Source organism: Solanum pennellii, chromosome 10, assembly GCF_001406875.1.
Source record: "Solanum pennellii chromosome 10, SPENNV200".
Taxonomy (NCBI): Eukaryota; Viridiplantae; Streptophyta; class Magnoliopsida; order Solanales; family Solanaceae; genus Solanum; species Solanum pennellii.
This window is the reverse complement of record NC_028646.1, coordinates 18,046,394-18,062,854: the sequence shown is the minus strand read 5'-3', so window position 1 is coordinate 18,062,854 and position 16,461 is coordinate 18,046,394.

Below are 16,461 nucleotides of genomic sequence, written 5' to 3'. Positions count from 1 at the left end.
TGGCCGGTGGTGGGTGGGGTGCGGGGGTCAGGGGTAAAAAAATAATATTTTGAAACTGAAAATATTTTTTTTAAATTGATGTTTTTTAAAAAAAGAAATGTAATTTTAAAGTGGAGGAGAATTTTGGAAAATGTTTTCTTAATTATTCAAGGGAAGTCATTTTCCTTAATTTTTAGGAAAGTGAGTTACTTTGGAAAACATTTTCCAAAACTTTTGTCCCAACCAAACATGGGAAAATTGGAAAAACATTTTCCAGAAAATGTTTTCCTTCATACCCAACACACTCTTAGAGAAGAATTCCATAATTTTATCAAAAAGAAGCAATTTACAGTAAGCTCTTCAAAATTAACAGTAAATTCCATTAACTTTACAATGAACTATACCTATTCCAAAACTCTGAACTTCCAAGGCAAAGCTAAGAGAAAGTGAACTCATTTCCATAAGAGTTTCCCTAACTAAGGTCATCCTAAGATTCACCAAAGTAAGACATGAAGGAAGTACACATAAACCTCCTTCAATATACAACAAAGTGATCCTCAAGACTACCCCTTTTAGGCTTACTCTCCTCGGGAGAACAAGCCTCCACTCAATGACAGGACATTAGAAGAATACTCAAGCAACACACCAAGACTTCCTTTTAGAATGCCTACCTAGTGAAATGACTAGATGATGTCCCAATCCACCACCTACCCTAAGTATTACACTCTTTTAGAAGGCTCAGCAACAAGAGTCCCCTTTCGTAAGGTCTACTTGTAGAATGGATAGATATCGTTCAATACCACCAACTACCCTCAGTATTACATTTTTTTAGGAGACTTAGTTCATTCAATTCATATAAGGCTAACCAAGAATCCCCTTACGGAATGCCTATCAAGTGCAATGGATAAATATCGTCCCATTCCACTACCAACAATATATCGTACACTCTTTTAGAACACTTAGCACTTAACTTAACCGACATAGACCATGAGATATAGACATGGAATCTTGATACTTCCCTTATCGGATAAGGGTTCCATAACTTTCCTTGAGTGAGCTCTTTTCTCTATCACATGGCTTCCCCAATGGATACAGCTATGCGGGCGCATAGTTAAGGGATAAGGAAATGGCTACTAAGTAACTCACTCTCTACTCACGAGGATTACTCATCTCAACAAGTACATTGGAATGCAACATCTCAACTCATGAAGTGTAACCACACCTTCTTCATATTCTCTTGGTGCTAGGCATAATTCCCCAAGGATTCTCAACATTCATTACTCAAGGTCAAGGATAACTTTTGGACAGTACATCTCAACTCATGATGTGTATCTATCCTCCAACATAAAATAGAAATCTCTTGGGAATAGTGAGGTTGCTACTAAACACCTCTTCTCAACTCAGGATAGTGTTCACCCAAAAATTGCCCTTTTTGACTTAACTTAGCTTCATTAATCCATTCAAGTGTGGGTGTATGTAAATGTGCACTAACCTTGCACAATTAGCAGCATTTTATTTATATTTCATTCTATACATGCATAGACCTTCTTTCATCACATCACACGCTTAAACATGTTTCACATAATCATATAAGTCATTAAGACATAATCCTTAGCATACTTTTCATAACAAGCTTCATGAAACACATTAACAAGAATAACTTCATTTCAATCTTTATTCACATAATATGCCTTCATGACTTCATTCACAATACACAAGTAACTACACATTCATACAATTCAAGTAAACACCGCTACCAAGAAGGTGGACAGTACAACTCAAGAACATTCCATACTTAAAACTAAAAAACATAACAAACTTACCCTTTAATCCAAGCTTCCATCACCTATGAAATTTTAATCAACAATTCATCATATATTAGACGTTAGGGTAGTAGTTAAAAATCAATAATAACACAAGTAAAGCAAAGCTCAATGACTACAAAACCAAGCTCTTTTAACCCATTTCTTAAGACACAATTTGGTAAAAAAACTTTACTCTGATATCATTGAAGTTTTAGCATTAAAATAACTAACTAACATTAGAAACATCATATTTGAATTATTTGTAATGTTTTAATGCAAGACCCATATTTCAAGTTGAAGATAGAACAAACTATGGTTGAAGAAATCTTTTTGAAATCTATTAGAAAGGGATCCTTGAATGGAAGAATGTTCAAGGATGACTACCACACCTCACATAGAAGAAACCCAAATGATTTTTGATGAAGAACTTTACCACCAACAGTCCCTTCTAGCCCTTCCTGAATTCTAGCTTCCATGCTGACTTGTGAAAGTCTTTTAAGGGGGGGTTTGGAAGTGAGGTCTAAATATAGGTCTTAGAATTTGAAAAACTTTACCAAACCTAAAATACCCTAAAACTATCACCCTAGGTTCATAAAAGACTTTGGGTGAATTTACCAAAGGCCCCAAGCCAAAACAGAAAATGACAGCTTTTACAGAGCCAACATCGAGAACTCCCAACCAATGGACTGTTGGTCAAACGACGACCCATTAGTGAGCGTTCGTTGGTTGGGTCTGCAACCCTCAAAACCTGCGGATATGCAGGTCCAATCGACGGGCAAAGTCAACGAGCCGTTGGTGACATTGCCTAGAAGTTTTGAGCTAAGTCTTGGGATCTTCTTGAGGGCCTCTCGTGGGCCCTAGGTGGGTTATACCCGGATGTTAAACCCCTAAACATAGTCGTATAGGTATTAGGAACATCACACAACAATTTTAAATAAAATGTACATGTAAAACTCACTAAAAAACATCAAGACACATGAACACTTTCTAAGACACACCTCTGAACATCATGGATGTTCTCGTACGTTTTGATTTAAAAACTTAACCAAACATAGCACACTGTCTAAGGACATAAAAGTAACTCATTTTAACAAAAATTAATTCAAAAAAAATTCATGAACCTCTAGCTCAACATAGTTCATTTTAGGGTGTTATATTCTCCCCCACTTGAATAACATTAGTCCTCGAATGACACTAAACACTTTAAGACCATCAATGACTCACAGAGCATCACATAACCCATAACAATCAAATCTCAAACATCGTAGTCAAGGCACAAACTAACCAGCACCACCATTTAACACTTTTAAACACTTTCAACACAAGCACTTTGCGAGAACTTTAACTTTGCAATGTTCACCCTTACCCTTCACTTATTGAGGAACTACCCTCTCCAACATTAAACATGATCATATACAACACGTTTACACAGACTGTTACTACAATTCAAGACAGTGCAATTCTTTTTAAAAAGAAGATTTTCATAGTGAGCATCACTCTAACCAAGTCAAATTTGCAAAACTTCACAAATGCAATCTCACTTTCATTTCGTCACTTATGGAGGAACTACCTTCTCCAACATTAAACATGCTTATAAACATAATTTCTAAACACATTGAAAACTTTTTTCATGAAAAATGTAATTTTCTCCAAAATTTGGACTTCTTTACAGTGACTCAAAACTTCAGTGTTTCACTTTTTAAAAAAATTCTATAATGCACATTGCAAGCAACTTTAACAAGAAGGCATGGCAATATGAGAGATAAGGCCATACTAACTAACTCGAAAGAGACTTCGTAAGTTACATTAAGTGCAATGTGATAGTACTATCCCATACTAGCACTCCCACTTAGTGACACTTGAGAATTCTCTTGGACTAAGTACACTACATGTAATTCTACTTAACATTAATTATGTAAAACTTAGATTTTACTTGCTTTTTTCACATTAAACCTCAAGTCACCTAACTTCCTATACAACACATAATAAGTCATACTATTATGCAAGACTCTTAATCATTACCATACCACTAAGGATTTGGTCCCAAGCTTGAATAAGAACAAAAAGGAAAGATGAGGATATCAACTATCTTTCTACTCACTCATTCTCCCCCACTTAGGGTAAATCCATCTTCAAGATCTGACACTTCAAAGTACTACTACACTTCTCATAAGGTAGGAACTCACACTATCAATAATTCATGTACATCAAGACTAAACATCAACCATACAAGTCAAGCATAACACTTTCCCCTTAGGCTTCAAGCCTAGACAAACTTTGTTCAATCACCTCATTAAACTCTTACACACCACTTAACTCAATCTCATGAAATAAAATACCTTATTTGGACACAACATTACAACATTCTATTAACTCAACCTCAATTTACACCTTAGTTCTTCTACAACTATTTTGCATAATTATAATATAACACGTTTACCTTCAAAATAACTTCATTCAACCATTTCAACTCTTACCATGCTTAGAACTACATCACCATACAATTTCACATCATAATACTTCAAACCTCATAAGTCACACATAGCCATAAATGGCGTCACATCACAATTCTCAAAACTAACCTTCACCTTTACTCCTCTACCCACTTAACAATCATAAGAATCAAAACTCATCATTTCTCTACCTCAAATTTAGAAACATCTCCCCTTCCAAGAAATCACACCTAGAAAACCACCAGAAAAGGGAACATAAGAGAAAAATCTTATGGAGTTATGTTCTATGGCACGATTGAAGAGTAATGAAGAAAATGAAACTATATTTTCCTATAGCCTCATGTCCATGGATGTCTCGCGACTCACACCTATGACCAAGACTCTGCTAAACGTGGCTAGTTAGACTTTTTTACCCTAAAATATTTCCCATAACCTTATGCTCTGATACCAAGTCGGTCATACCTGAAAGTATCCTCTAGAATTTAGGGAGAACCCTTTGATCGGGACAAGGTGTACTTGACCCTTTGGGGTCTCATACAAGCCTCTTAACTATGGTTCATTACATATGACATAAAAAGTAGTGCGGAGCAAAAAAATTTCGTGACGTTTAATTTAAAAAGGTATGTTTCATTAATACTAATAAAGCCGCATCATGACAAGCCATCTTAAAGACACAACATAAAATTCATAGTGACACAGCCCATTACATAAGAACGAAATACATTGTAACGACCTTAAAGTAACCCCTAGAGGTTAGGGAGAACCCTCGGTTCGTAACCGGGCGTACTTTACCCTTTGGGGACTTGTACGAGCCCTTTAACTATCGTTCATTACATAAGACATGAAAAGTAGTGCGAAATTTAAAACTTTTCATGAATAAATTAATAAAAGGAAATCATTCATAAATACATCGAGAATTTCATCGTCACAATCAAACTTAAGACACGACATAATATCTTAGGGAGATGGGCCTTTACATTAAAATAAAATGCATAAATTGTCTTTAAATAAGAAACTAAGAAAACCACTATGGCCTAGAATATATGAGGACATACTTTGTCTTGAGAGGAACTTTGCCAAGCTTCACCTTCAAACCTTCAAAATCTTCCAACCTATACTTATAGAGACTAGAAAAGTATAGGGTTAGTACACAACAATGTACTAAGTATGACATATGAAAAAACATGTGAAAAAGGACAATTTAGTAAAACAACATTTCATACCAAATAAGTAAAACATTCATGAATATAGAAACAAAACATCATAAGGAACATAATTTAACACTTAGTGAATTATTTCCATAATTTTTGCCAAAAAATACACTTTACAGTAAAATCATAAAATATTACAGTGAATCTATTTAACCGTTACAGTGAACTAAAAGACTCTATAGTAGTGAACTTCCAATGTTTTGCCAATGAGTAAATAAGCATAATTTATCTCGGAGTTTCCCTATTTAAGGTCATCCTAAAACTCCCTAAGCTAGGACATGAAGGAAGTACGCATATGCCTCCTTCAATGCATACCAAACTAACCTCCAAGACTACCTCCCTTTTGGCATACTCACCTAAGAAGAACAAGCACCTATTCAATGGAAATATAATAGAAGAACACCCAATAACAGACAGAGAATTCCCTTTCGAAATGAGCACTTAGTGCAATGAGTAGATGGAATCCCATGCCACCACCTACCCTAAGTAGTACACTCTTTTAGAAGACTTGGCACAAAGACTCCCCTTTTGGAAGGTCCTACCAAGTGCAATTGATCGATAGCATCTCATACCACCACCTACACTGAGTAGTACATACTCTTAGGAGATTTAGTTCATTAAATTAAACTAAGACTCGCTAAGGCTCCCCTTTTGGAACGCCTACCTAGTGCAATGGATAAATAGCGTCCCATTCCACTACCTACCCCAAATAGAACACTTCCTCAGAAGACTTAGCATATTCATTACTTTGGTGGGAGGTTAACTTAACCGACATAGACCATGAGAGATATACATGGAATCCCGACATTAACCCCTATTAGATGAGGTATCCTCACTTTCCTAGATTAAGGTCATTCTTTTTAGCTTTTACATGGCTTTCCCAATAGCTACACCTATGTGGTCATATAGTTAAGGTATAAGGAGATTGCTGCTAAGTAAATCATTCTCTACTAACGAGGAGTACTCATCTCAAGAGGTATATAGGAATACAATATCTCAACTCAAGAAGTGTAACCGCCTCTTCTTCATACACTCTCGGTGCTAGACATAAACCCACGAATTTTAAACATTATAAGCCGTAGGTTAAGGATAACTAGTGAACACCACATCTCTACTCACGAAGGTCATTCATCCACTGACCACCTCAAAACTCTTCTATTTGCTCAACTTATCTTCATACATTCATTTAAGTGTGTGTGTACATGTGAGCACATCTTGAATATAAGCATCATTTCATTCACATTAGCTTCAATACATGCTTTAGACCTACATTAAACTCCCTTAGATCATAGTACATTTTTGTTTAACCCGGATGATGGAGTAGCAGGACACATGGGCTTCTTCAAGGATCCGGTCCCTCAACCTATCTACATTGGGAACACACAACCTCCCTTGGTACCTTAACACACCATTCCCTCTGAGGAGAATGACTCGCTTAACTTGTCGAGAACTGATTCTTTCAATTCATGTAACGGTGTATCAAGGTGTTGTTTGATCTTCAACTCAACCACTAAAGATGACTCAGAGTTATGATGGACTATAGCACCCCCATTCAAAGAACTTTCAAACCTCACCCCAACCTGGCCATCTTATGAACTTCCTTCGCTAGGTCTCTCTTGGCTTCATTGATGTGGTATACAGTACCCATAGTCATACGACTTAAGTCATCCTCCACAACATTAGCCTCTACATGGTGATAGAGGACACTCTTATCGTAATCTTTCTATAAATCTAACCACCTTAATTGCAAGAGGTTCAACTCTTTTTGGGTAAAAAGATATTGGAAACTCTTATGGTCAGTAAAAACATCAACATGAATGCCATACAAGTAATGCCTCCATATTTATAAGGCAAATGTGACCTCCGCTAGCTTAAGGTAATGAGTGGGATAGTTTCTCTCATGTAACTTAAGGTGCCTAGAACAATAGGCTATCACCTTCCCATGTTGCATAAGTACACACCCTAAACCTACACGAGATGCATGACTATACACAACAAACCCCTTGTACCCTCCGATAAGGTCAACACCGGAGCAGAAGTAAGCCTAAGTTTCAACAATTAGGCACTTTCTCACATGCCTGTGATCACTCAAATTTTTTATACTTTTTGGTCAACGTAGTCAAAGGATATGCAATGGACTAAAAACCATCTACGAACTTTCGATAATAACCTGCTAAACCCAAGAAACTCCTAATGTCATTTGAGTCAATGATCTAGGCCAATTTTCACTGCCTCCGTTTTCCTTGGGTCTACCTCAACTCCCTCACTAGAGATGATGTGCCCATGAAATGCCACCGACCTCAACCAAAAATCACACTTTCTATATTTGCCCAACTATTGATGTTCCTTAAGGTTTTGCAATACTACCCTCAAATAAACTCTATGATCACCCTCATTCTTCCAATATACCAAGATGTCTTCAATGAAGACGATAACAAATGCATCTAGGTTATTTCGTAACAACCTATTTATTAGGTCCATAAATGACGTCGGAGCATTAAAGAGACCGAAAGATATTACCAAGAACTCATAGTGCCCATACCTAGTCCGAGAGGCCATCTTTGGTACATCCTCACCTCTCCCCCTAAGTTTGTGATACCCCGATTTCAAGTTAATTTTTCAAAAGTAGCTCGCCTCTTGGAGTTTATCAAACAAGTCGTCAATCCGAGGGAGCAGATACTTTTTCTTAAAGGTCACCTTGTTGAGTTGGCGGTAATCAATACACATTCTGAAGGACCCATCCTTCTTCTATACAAGCAACATTGGAGCACCCCATGACGAAATTCTAGGCCTTATAAATCCCTTGTCTAACAAATCCTTAAGTTGAGACTTCAACTCCTTCAATTCAGCCAGTGCCATCTGATAAGGAGGAATTGAAATTGGTTTCATATCCGGTAGAAAATCAATGCCAAAATTAATTTCCCGTTTAGGAGGAATGCCAGGAAGGTCATTGGGAAAGATATCCAGATACTCACTCACTACATGTACAGACCCAATGCTAGGTATATCGGAGTGTAATGATTGAACTCTTACTATGTGATATGGACAACCCTTTGAGATCATTTTGCATGCTTCTAGACAAGAGATGATACGACCTTTAGGAATAGAATTTTCTCCCTTCCACTCAACCACGCATTCATTTGGGAAGTTAAACTTCACTACTCTTGTTCGACAATTGATAGAGGCAATAATGAATGTAACCAATTCATACCGAATATAATATCAAAGTCAAAGATACAAAGTTCTGCTAGGTCAACTAAGAAACTCTATTGGGTAACATTATAGGACAATTTTGTACACTCTTTTTGCAAAAACCGACTTACCGACCAAAGTAGACAATATAAAAGTTTTATGAAAAATGTGAGGCGAAATATCAAACATTTTAGCTACAAGAGGTGTAACAAATGATAAAGTAGCACCGGGATCAAGTAAGGCATATTCATCAATATAGAAGACTTTCAAAATACCAGTCACCACGACGGGAGAAGTATCTTGCTCAACCCTAAAGCGGAGAGAATACAAGCGGTTCTTCTTTGGAGCCTCACTAGAACCACTTGCTTAAGCTTGACCACTACCCTTGTCTTGAACCCTCACATTTGGGCAATCCCTAACCTTATGCCAACTTTTACCATAATAGGAACAATAATCTTCCCCTTAGAGCAATCACCATAGTGCCTCTTGCCACACTTTCCACAAGTTGGCTTCTCCGTCGGTTAATTAGTAACTTTTACCTTCTTGAACTTAGGGTTAGACACCCTATGACCACTAGGCTTTGGCAACTTTGAAGGAACTTGACTTGAAGCCCGCTTCTTAAACCTAGGCTTGTCTTCTATCTCAAGCATATACTTTGAAGAACTTCCATCAAAATATCTTGCCCTCTTAGAATCCCTAGTCTTCCTACTAGACCTTGCCTCTTCCACATGGCTTGCATGAACCATAATAAAAGACATGTTCATATTTTCATGCAACATAGCAGAATGACACTCCTCTTATAAATCATCCGACACTACTGACACAAAGCGTCTCATTTCATCTCTAAGATTGGAAACCAAAGAAGAAGCATATTTCAACAATTTAGTGAATTTCAAATATTACTTATGAACACTCATACTCCTTGGCGGAGGTTGATGAACTCCATCACTTTCGCCTACCTCATATCCCTAGGAAAGAATCGATCAAGAAAAGCCTTCTTGAAGATCTCGCAAGTCAAAGGACTAGCTCCCAAAGGGTTATTATCCCTCCGTTGCACAAACCATGCTTGATCCACATTGTCGTGGACAATTCCATAGACAAAAGTATGTTATAGTCTTCAGCGATGAATTATTGAGGGTCTTCCTCAACCTTAGACCCGTAGAAGGCAGGAGGGTTCATTCGAGTGAAGTACCTTAGACGGGAGGCCATTGTAGTGACTTATTAATAAGGACGGGGTACAACCTCCCAGTTTGCTTAGGATGTCATACCTTGGGCTTTAGTCGTGGCTTCTTGTGCTTGAGTGGTTATAGCTTGGGCCACATGGAGAAGATCAGTTTGTATATTCTCATCCGTCCAAGGAGGAGGATTGGCCAGTGTATGCTCCATAATAGCATATTTTCAAGTGGAGGAACTTGATCACCATAGGGAGGAGCTCCCGCATTGGAAATTTCATTTTCAAGTCTCCAAGAAGCATTCTATCGAGTGTTCATTCTTCCTATAAGCAAAACAATAGGATTGCACACAAAATCACACCATATGTGTGCTTTAATGGCACGATATAAGATTTCCAAGAAAGAGAGCGGAGTCGTAGGCATCACATAGATTCATATGCATAAGTGTAGCACGCTTCACAATTATGAGTACAAACCTACATCGACATGGTATAGAGAGAGATATAACTCAACGATACTCAACCTCATGCTCTGATACCAAGTTTATCACATCCGGTTTCACCCTCCATACATAACCGGCGTCGTCATCCTCTTATTACTACTAAGACTAACTTCTTATTACATCATCACTTTCATTAGTTGAATTTAGCGGAAAAATTTAAAATTTTTATTACTTATACATTGGACGTTTACATAGAACTCTACATACACATAATTATATTTATCGAGGATACATAGACCCTTCGAATAGAAAGGTTACACAGACTTCTAATTTTATTGCACATCATTATATAGAAAATATCATAGTCATAATAGTCCTCTCATCTCATAACCATCTATTTGAAGTATATCAAATTAGGGCCTAGACCTTACATCAATCAAACAAGACCACATATAGGTCATACAAATGTATAGTACTCAATTGAAAAAAGAAAGAAAATAGAGTTTGTGCTCATCATGTACTATGTATGAGACCATAGGCACATATAGGAACAAATCATGCTAATAAGGGACATTTAGTTAAAACATTCCATTTTACAGTTTGAAAAGTCTCATGCAATGTCAAGCAAGTCATACAAATCAACAAATCATGCTTACTAACTCAAAAAAGTAATGTGTATCCGAACATACTTGAACCCGTGATCTACTACAACCCTAACATCAAGGAATAATATCACAAACATAACTAAGAGTTAATCATATCATAATAAGAAACATAACTACTCATGAATACTTATGAAGTCGATAGGTTCAATGACCAAGTAAAGCCCCATAATCATACTCAATCATGTAGCTTCAAGAAGAAACCATAACCAATGTCCAACTCAACATAGTATAACATTTGTTATACATTTCATACTATTTCAACAATATAATCCCACACATACTCATAAGTAAACTAATCAACATACAGTATCAACAATGTGAAAGTTCATCATGTACATATCATATATGATGATAACATCAACATAAATAGGAACATCCTCCTAAGATTCCCTTCAAGGATAACTAGTGCAATGCTTTGGTAGAGTCTTATACCCCTACCTAAACTAAGCTAGACCCCTCAGGTTATCCTAGTTATAGTTCAATCCTTTAAGTCATTTTACCTTTTGGAAACATCTTGCCCTAACAGACAAAGACCATATCAGGTAGTGTGGAATTTTTGTTTCATGAAACCGTACATTAAAAAAAGGTAGACTACTTTCCAAGGTTGTACCAAAGCATAAAACATAGCCACTATATAGATCCACTAGCTAGTTTTCCTATGCGGGCAACATAGTTCAATAATTAGGAGATATACTTGGGACCCTATTCATGCACTATGCATTATAGGCTCCAATATCAAGAGTAATTTAGTGATCCTACCTTCCATATGTCGGAAGGTACACTCGTAATCAAGTTCACTTGGTTCTAAGCTAGAGTCCCTTTTATAAATGTCATTAAGCCTTTCATTATCAATCATAGTTTAATTTAGGTCATAGGGTGTACCTCTTTTTAATCATCATCAATATCTCAATAATACTTGTTTGAGTATAAATCCTTTCATCACAATTCATATAGGTGAGGTTAACACATTACATATCATTTCATAATAAGGCACATTGGTATACATCACCACCCGTATAGCTTTTACATCTTAAAAACCTCAGAACAATAATCAACACATTACAATTCAACATAATACCACCATATCAACCCAAAAAAAGGCATACTCCAACACAATCACCATAACTTAATCACAATTAACCATAAGTTGAAGTACGAAATAGCGATTACAAGACTTACAAAGTCTTCGATCATAGTTCATCAGAAGGGTCTTACCATCAACCCATAACTAAGCCCAAAGTAAGTCATTAGCTAAACATATTTCAATAACCAACATTATAATAAGGTTATATGAATCACTACTCCATAATTAAATACTAACTCAAAGCTTTAAGGTAAAATAATTAGGTTAGTTCTCATAACCTAGATCACTTATCAAGAACTAGTATATAAGATTAGAATTACCTTAATTTGTTAATAATTAACATAATAACATCATTTTATAGTGATTTAACAAATAATCAAGTCAATTGAATCATTCTCAATCTAATTTACACCAACATAAAACCTAGGGTTAAGTGTTAAAAGCCATACTCTTCAATTTGAAACAAACCATCACAATTGAGCATAACCAATTTAAAATACATATTAATTCCTCAATTATATACGAAATAAACCATAAAAAACTCATTTCATAACATCAAATTCATAATAGAATGAAACCCACTTGAAAACCCAATTTTTGAAATACTTTGAAGGATCCCTTTAAGGAAAGAAGTCGCAAAGGTGAATCAAATCCCATACCTTAATTATTGATGAATATTTGATGGTTAATTTTTCCCTTTACATCCCCCAAAACCTCCCCCTAGCTTGTGTTCACTGGTGATTTCAAATAGAGAGAGAGAGACAAGAGAGATTGAAGAGAGTTTGTATTGAGAGTTGTAATTAGATTAATTGGGGTTGGGGTCTTTATATGGGAGTTAAATTATTTAATTAGTCTTTCCTTAATACATAAATAACAACTAAACCCTTTAATTAATTGTTTTGAACTAAATTAACATGTGCAGCAAAAACATGCCACTCATAGACGGAACCCCATCGACGCCTCATGGCTCAATCGACGACCAGCCCCCCTTCCGTGTTAAATGTCCGTCGATGAGTTCTGAGAATGTTCATCTGAGGTCCTCAAACTTTTTGACATAGTTTGGGAAGAAGGTGGCCATCGACGCCCCGTTGATCCACACACGAGCCTAATGGTTCTCGTGGTTGCACATTGCCTACGTTGTGCCGCCTCCTACGTGCTAGGGTTCTCCTTAAGGACTCTTCGTTTGTCCTTGGGGAGTCGAACCCGGACTTTTCAACCAAGAATCATATTTAACACTTGTTATACACCTGTCCATCTAAGTTCATGGATTTTCTATTCCTAAAAGCTAGTCAAACAGGCTGAGGGACGCTAGTACCCCTTAGAACTAGTTTCCGAACGTCATGGATGTTCTTTGGAATTTTTGTTTCTAAACTTCCTAACTTAACTTTATTCATAACATTAGGTAGTTACACAGTTTTTAGACCTCATGGAACCTATGTTAGGCTTCTCGTGTTGGATTTTTTGAAGTGTTAAATTATCCCCTCTTAGGAACATTCGTCCCCAAATGACACTAAATTCATTTGAAGGAAGGAATACACTCAAGACTAGCAGCCCAACCAAAGACAATATTAAAAACATAATAATGAATTATATCTTTTCAACAAGGAAATTTTAAGTCTTCAATTACCACACATAAGGCTCAAAACACTTCATCATGAGGGATTTCATTCTCAAAACACACATAAACTCAACATACATTATATGAGTCAATTAGCACCAAGTTAAACTCATCAACATTTCATAAAATTTTTTACTAAGACTCTCCATGTCACACCGGGATTCTAGAATCCGAACACAACCAAAGTCGTTTACCTCTCAGAGGTCGCAGACAAGCCTCTTCGTTGGTGTCATCACAATCATACTGTTAAATTTGCGGAAAATTTAAAACTTTTTAACATTTATTGAAGTGTACATAGACTTCATATTATACTGCATAAGAGTTATATCCAAATAAGCTCAAACAAATCAATCTTCAATCAATAGATTAAACAAATGAAATGACGGATTATAATAATAATAGTTTGCTAAATCGGCCTCATTACAAATGCTTGAACAAATATTTGAAATGAAATTCTAGGGACAGAAGCTACTAGCTTTATCTAATGTACTAAGTTAGAATAATAAATGTAGCATCCTCGATCTCAAGAGGACCTACCAATATCTGGAGATCGCTAATCCAAAACGCTTCGTCGAGTATTCAATATCCTCTAAAACCTGCGCCTATAAAAGTATTAATAATATATGGGGTTAGTACATAATTTTACTAAGAATGGTTTTATGCACATAAACACTTAAGGACTATTCATGATTGATGAAATCTCTTCCTAAAGCAACATGTCATTTCTTGAAAGTTAAGTCACTTTGTTTTCTTAAATCTTTACTTATGATTCATGCAATGAATATGAAATTTTCTCATGCAATTAAAGCATACAACTCATTTTATATATGAACATAAGACCTTGGAATAATGACAATAATTTTACAACATCTTAAGCAAAACATTATTATTTTGCTCCCTTAGGCCGAGAGCTCCTATTCCTAGCCTTAGTTTATTTTTCAGTCGTTTCTTCTTTCTATTGTGTAGCTAACTGATCTCCTTTGATCCTATGTTTTACTTATAAGTGCAATGATTAAATATAGTCCCATACCTACAATGAATTGAGTAAGTAAATCACAAGACAAAGGAAATGATTTTGCTACCGTACTCAATAGTTATACTTCTCATTCTTTTTTAAATTTGGTATGAATATATCTATAAGCGAATCTTTATTAGCTATGCCCATTATTTAGTTAATTACATAATATATAATCTTTAAGGCATATATTCATACTCCAATATTGGCATAAACCACTTACTTATTAAAACTTCATTCTTATCCACATAAATGATTGACATTCTTAAGATCTTGCTTTACTTAATTAGCTATGAACTTACGTTTCTACTTCTTTGCTCTGTTGTTCACTTTGAACATGCTACTTTCATTCTTTCTTAATTATAAAATAATTCTTTAGCATTAACAGAAGTAGATCATGTGATATAACATGAAATCTAGTGTCTCCCCCACACAGAAAAGAGGTGGTTCACTGGTTAAGTTCAATCAAGTTTTGTGTCTACCCCACACCGAAAAGGGGTGTTCACCGGCTTAAGTGAAACAAAGTCAGTGTCTTCCGCACACTGAAAAGAGGTGGTTCACAACTATAGTGAACCGAATACTAACTTGATGTTTAAACGACATAGTAAACATGAAATCCGGTGTGTCCCCCACACCGAAAAGAGGTGGTATCACTCGCCAAAGTGATACCGAACTACCTATCTCTCTTAGGTGGAAACCACTAGTTAGTTCCTATGCTGGCAACATAATTCAAAGACTAGTAGACTTTCGAAGACCCTGGTCCACCTTGGTTGTGATCTCGCCTCATGAGGCTAACATGTGTTGCCACAAGCTCATTGCTAGTGTATCGGTGCTAACCTTAGATCTATTTTACTTTATTATCTCTTAGAGTTGACTCAAATATTATGGAAGCTTGATCTAGTAATTAGATTTACTTAACTCTGTTGAAGACTTGTCATCGCTTTCTTTGTTTGATGAATATGAACTTAAGTCTTACATTATCATCATGGTGCGAGTGAGGCTTGTCTCACGGACTTTAGTACACCCTTATGTGAGTATTTTTGACATAATCAATTAAGTGTAATTGAGACTTGTCTCACTTCTTTTAACAGTCAATATAAGGTCAATTTCATAACTTAAACTCTTATTTATTTCATTACTCACCTTAACTTGTTCAATGTTTATTGGTAGTTTTGTACAATTCTTTATGAAAGTTATGACTACTTATGGAATGCTATTACGTTCACATGTTTTTGTGGATAGGGTATGTTGGGACTTTTACCATTGATTGGAATACCCTATGTTATGAGTTCATTGAGGTAGAGATTAGTATGACTTTACATGATTTGGAAGAAATATGATTCAACATAGTTTTGTTAACCAATTTGTTGGTATAAATCACAATTTCACTATATAATGTCATAATATTATCACTAGCCAATTCAATTACTTCATAAATACATTCTAGTAATCTAACATGTTAGCAAACGACCTTTTAATCTTTGATTAACCATGAAAAATTTCAATGAACAACTTAAAACCATTTTATCTTTTCGAACACAATTAGGCATTACAACATTTAACGTTCATGTAAATAATACCCTAAGTATGAGGATGTAACATATAGGTTTCATCAGACATATAATTTACTAAAATATACAGATAATTATCAGTTAAAAACACATAATAACAACATGCATCGACAATTACACTACAGATACTACAAGAATCAGAAATCGGGAGAACTAGGGAGATGATCATGCATTTCTTTAGGAACAACCCTAGTTTCAATATTCTTTAAGTAAAAACGTTGTAAAAGCCTCTTGGAGAAATAATTCCAGTAGAT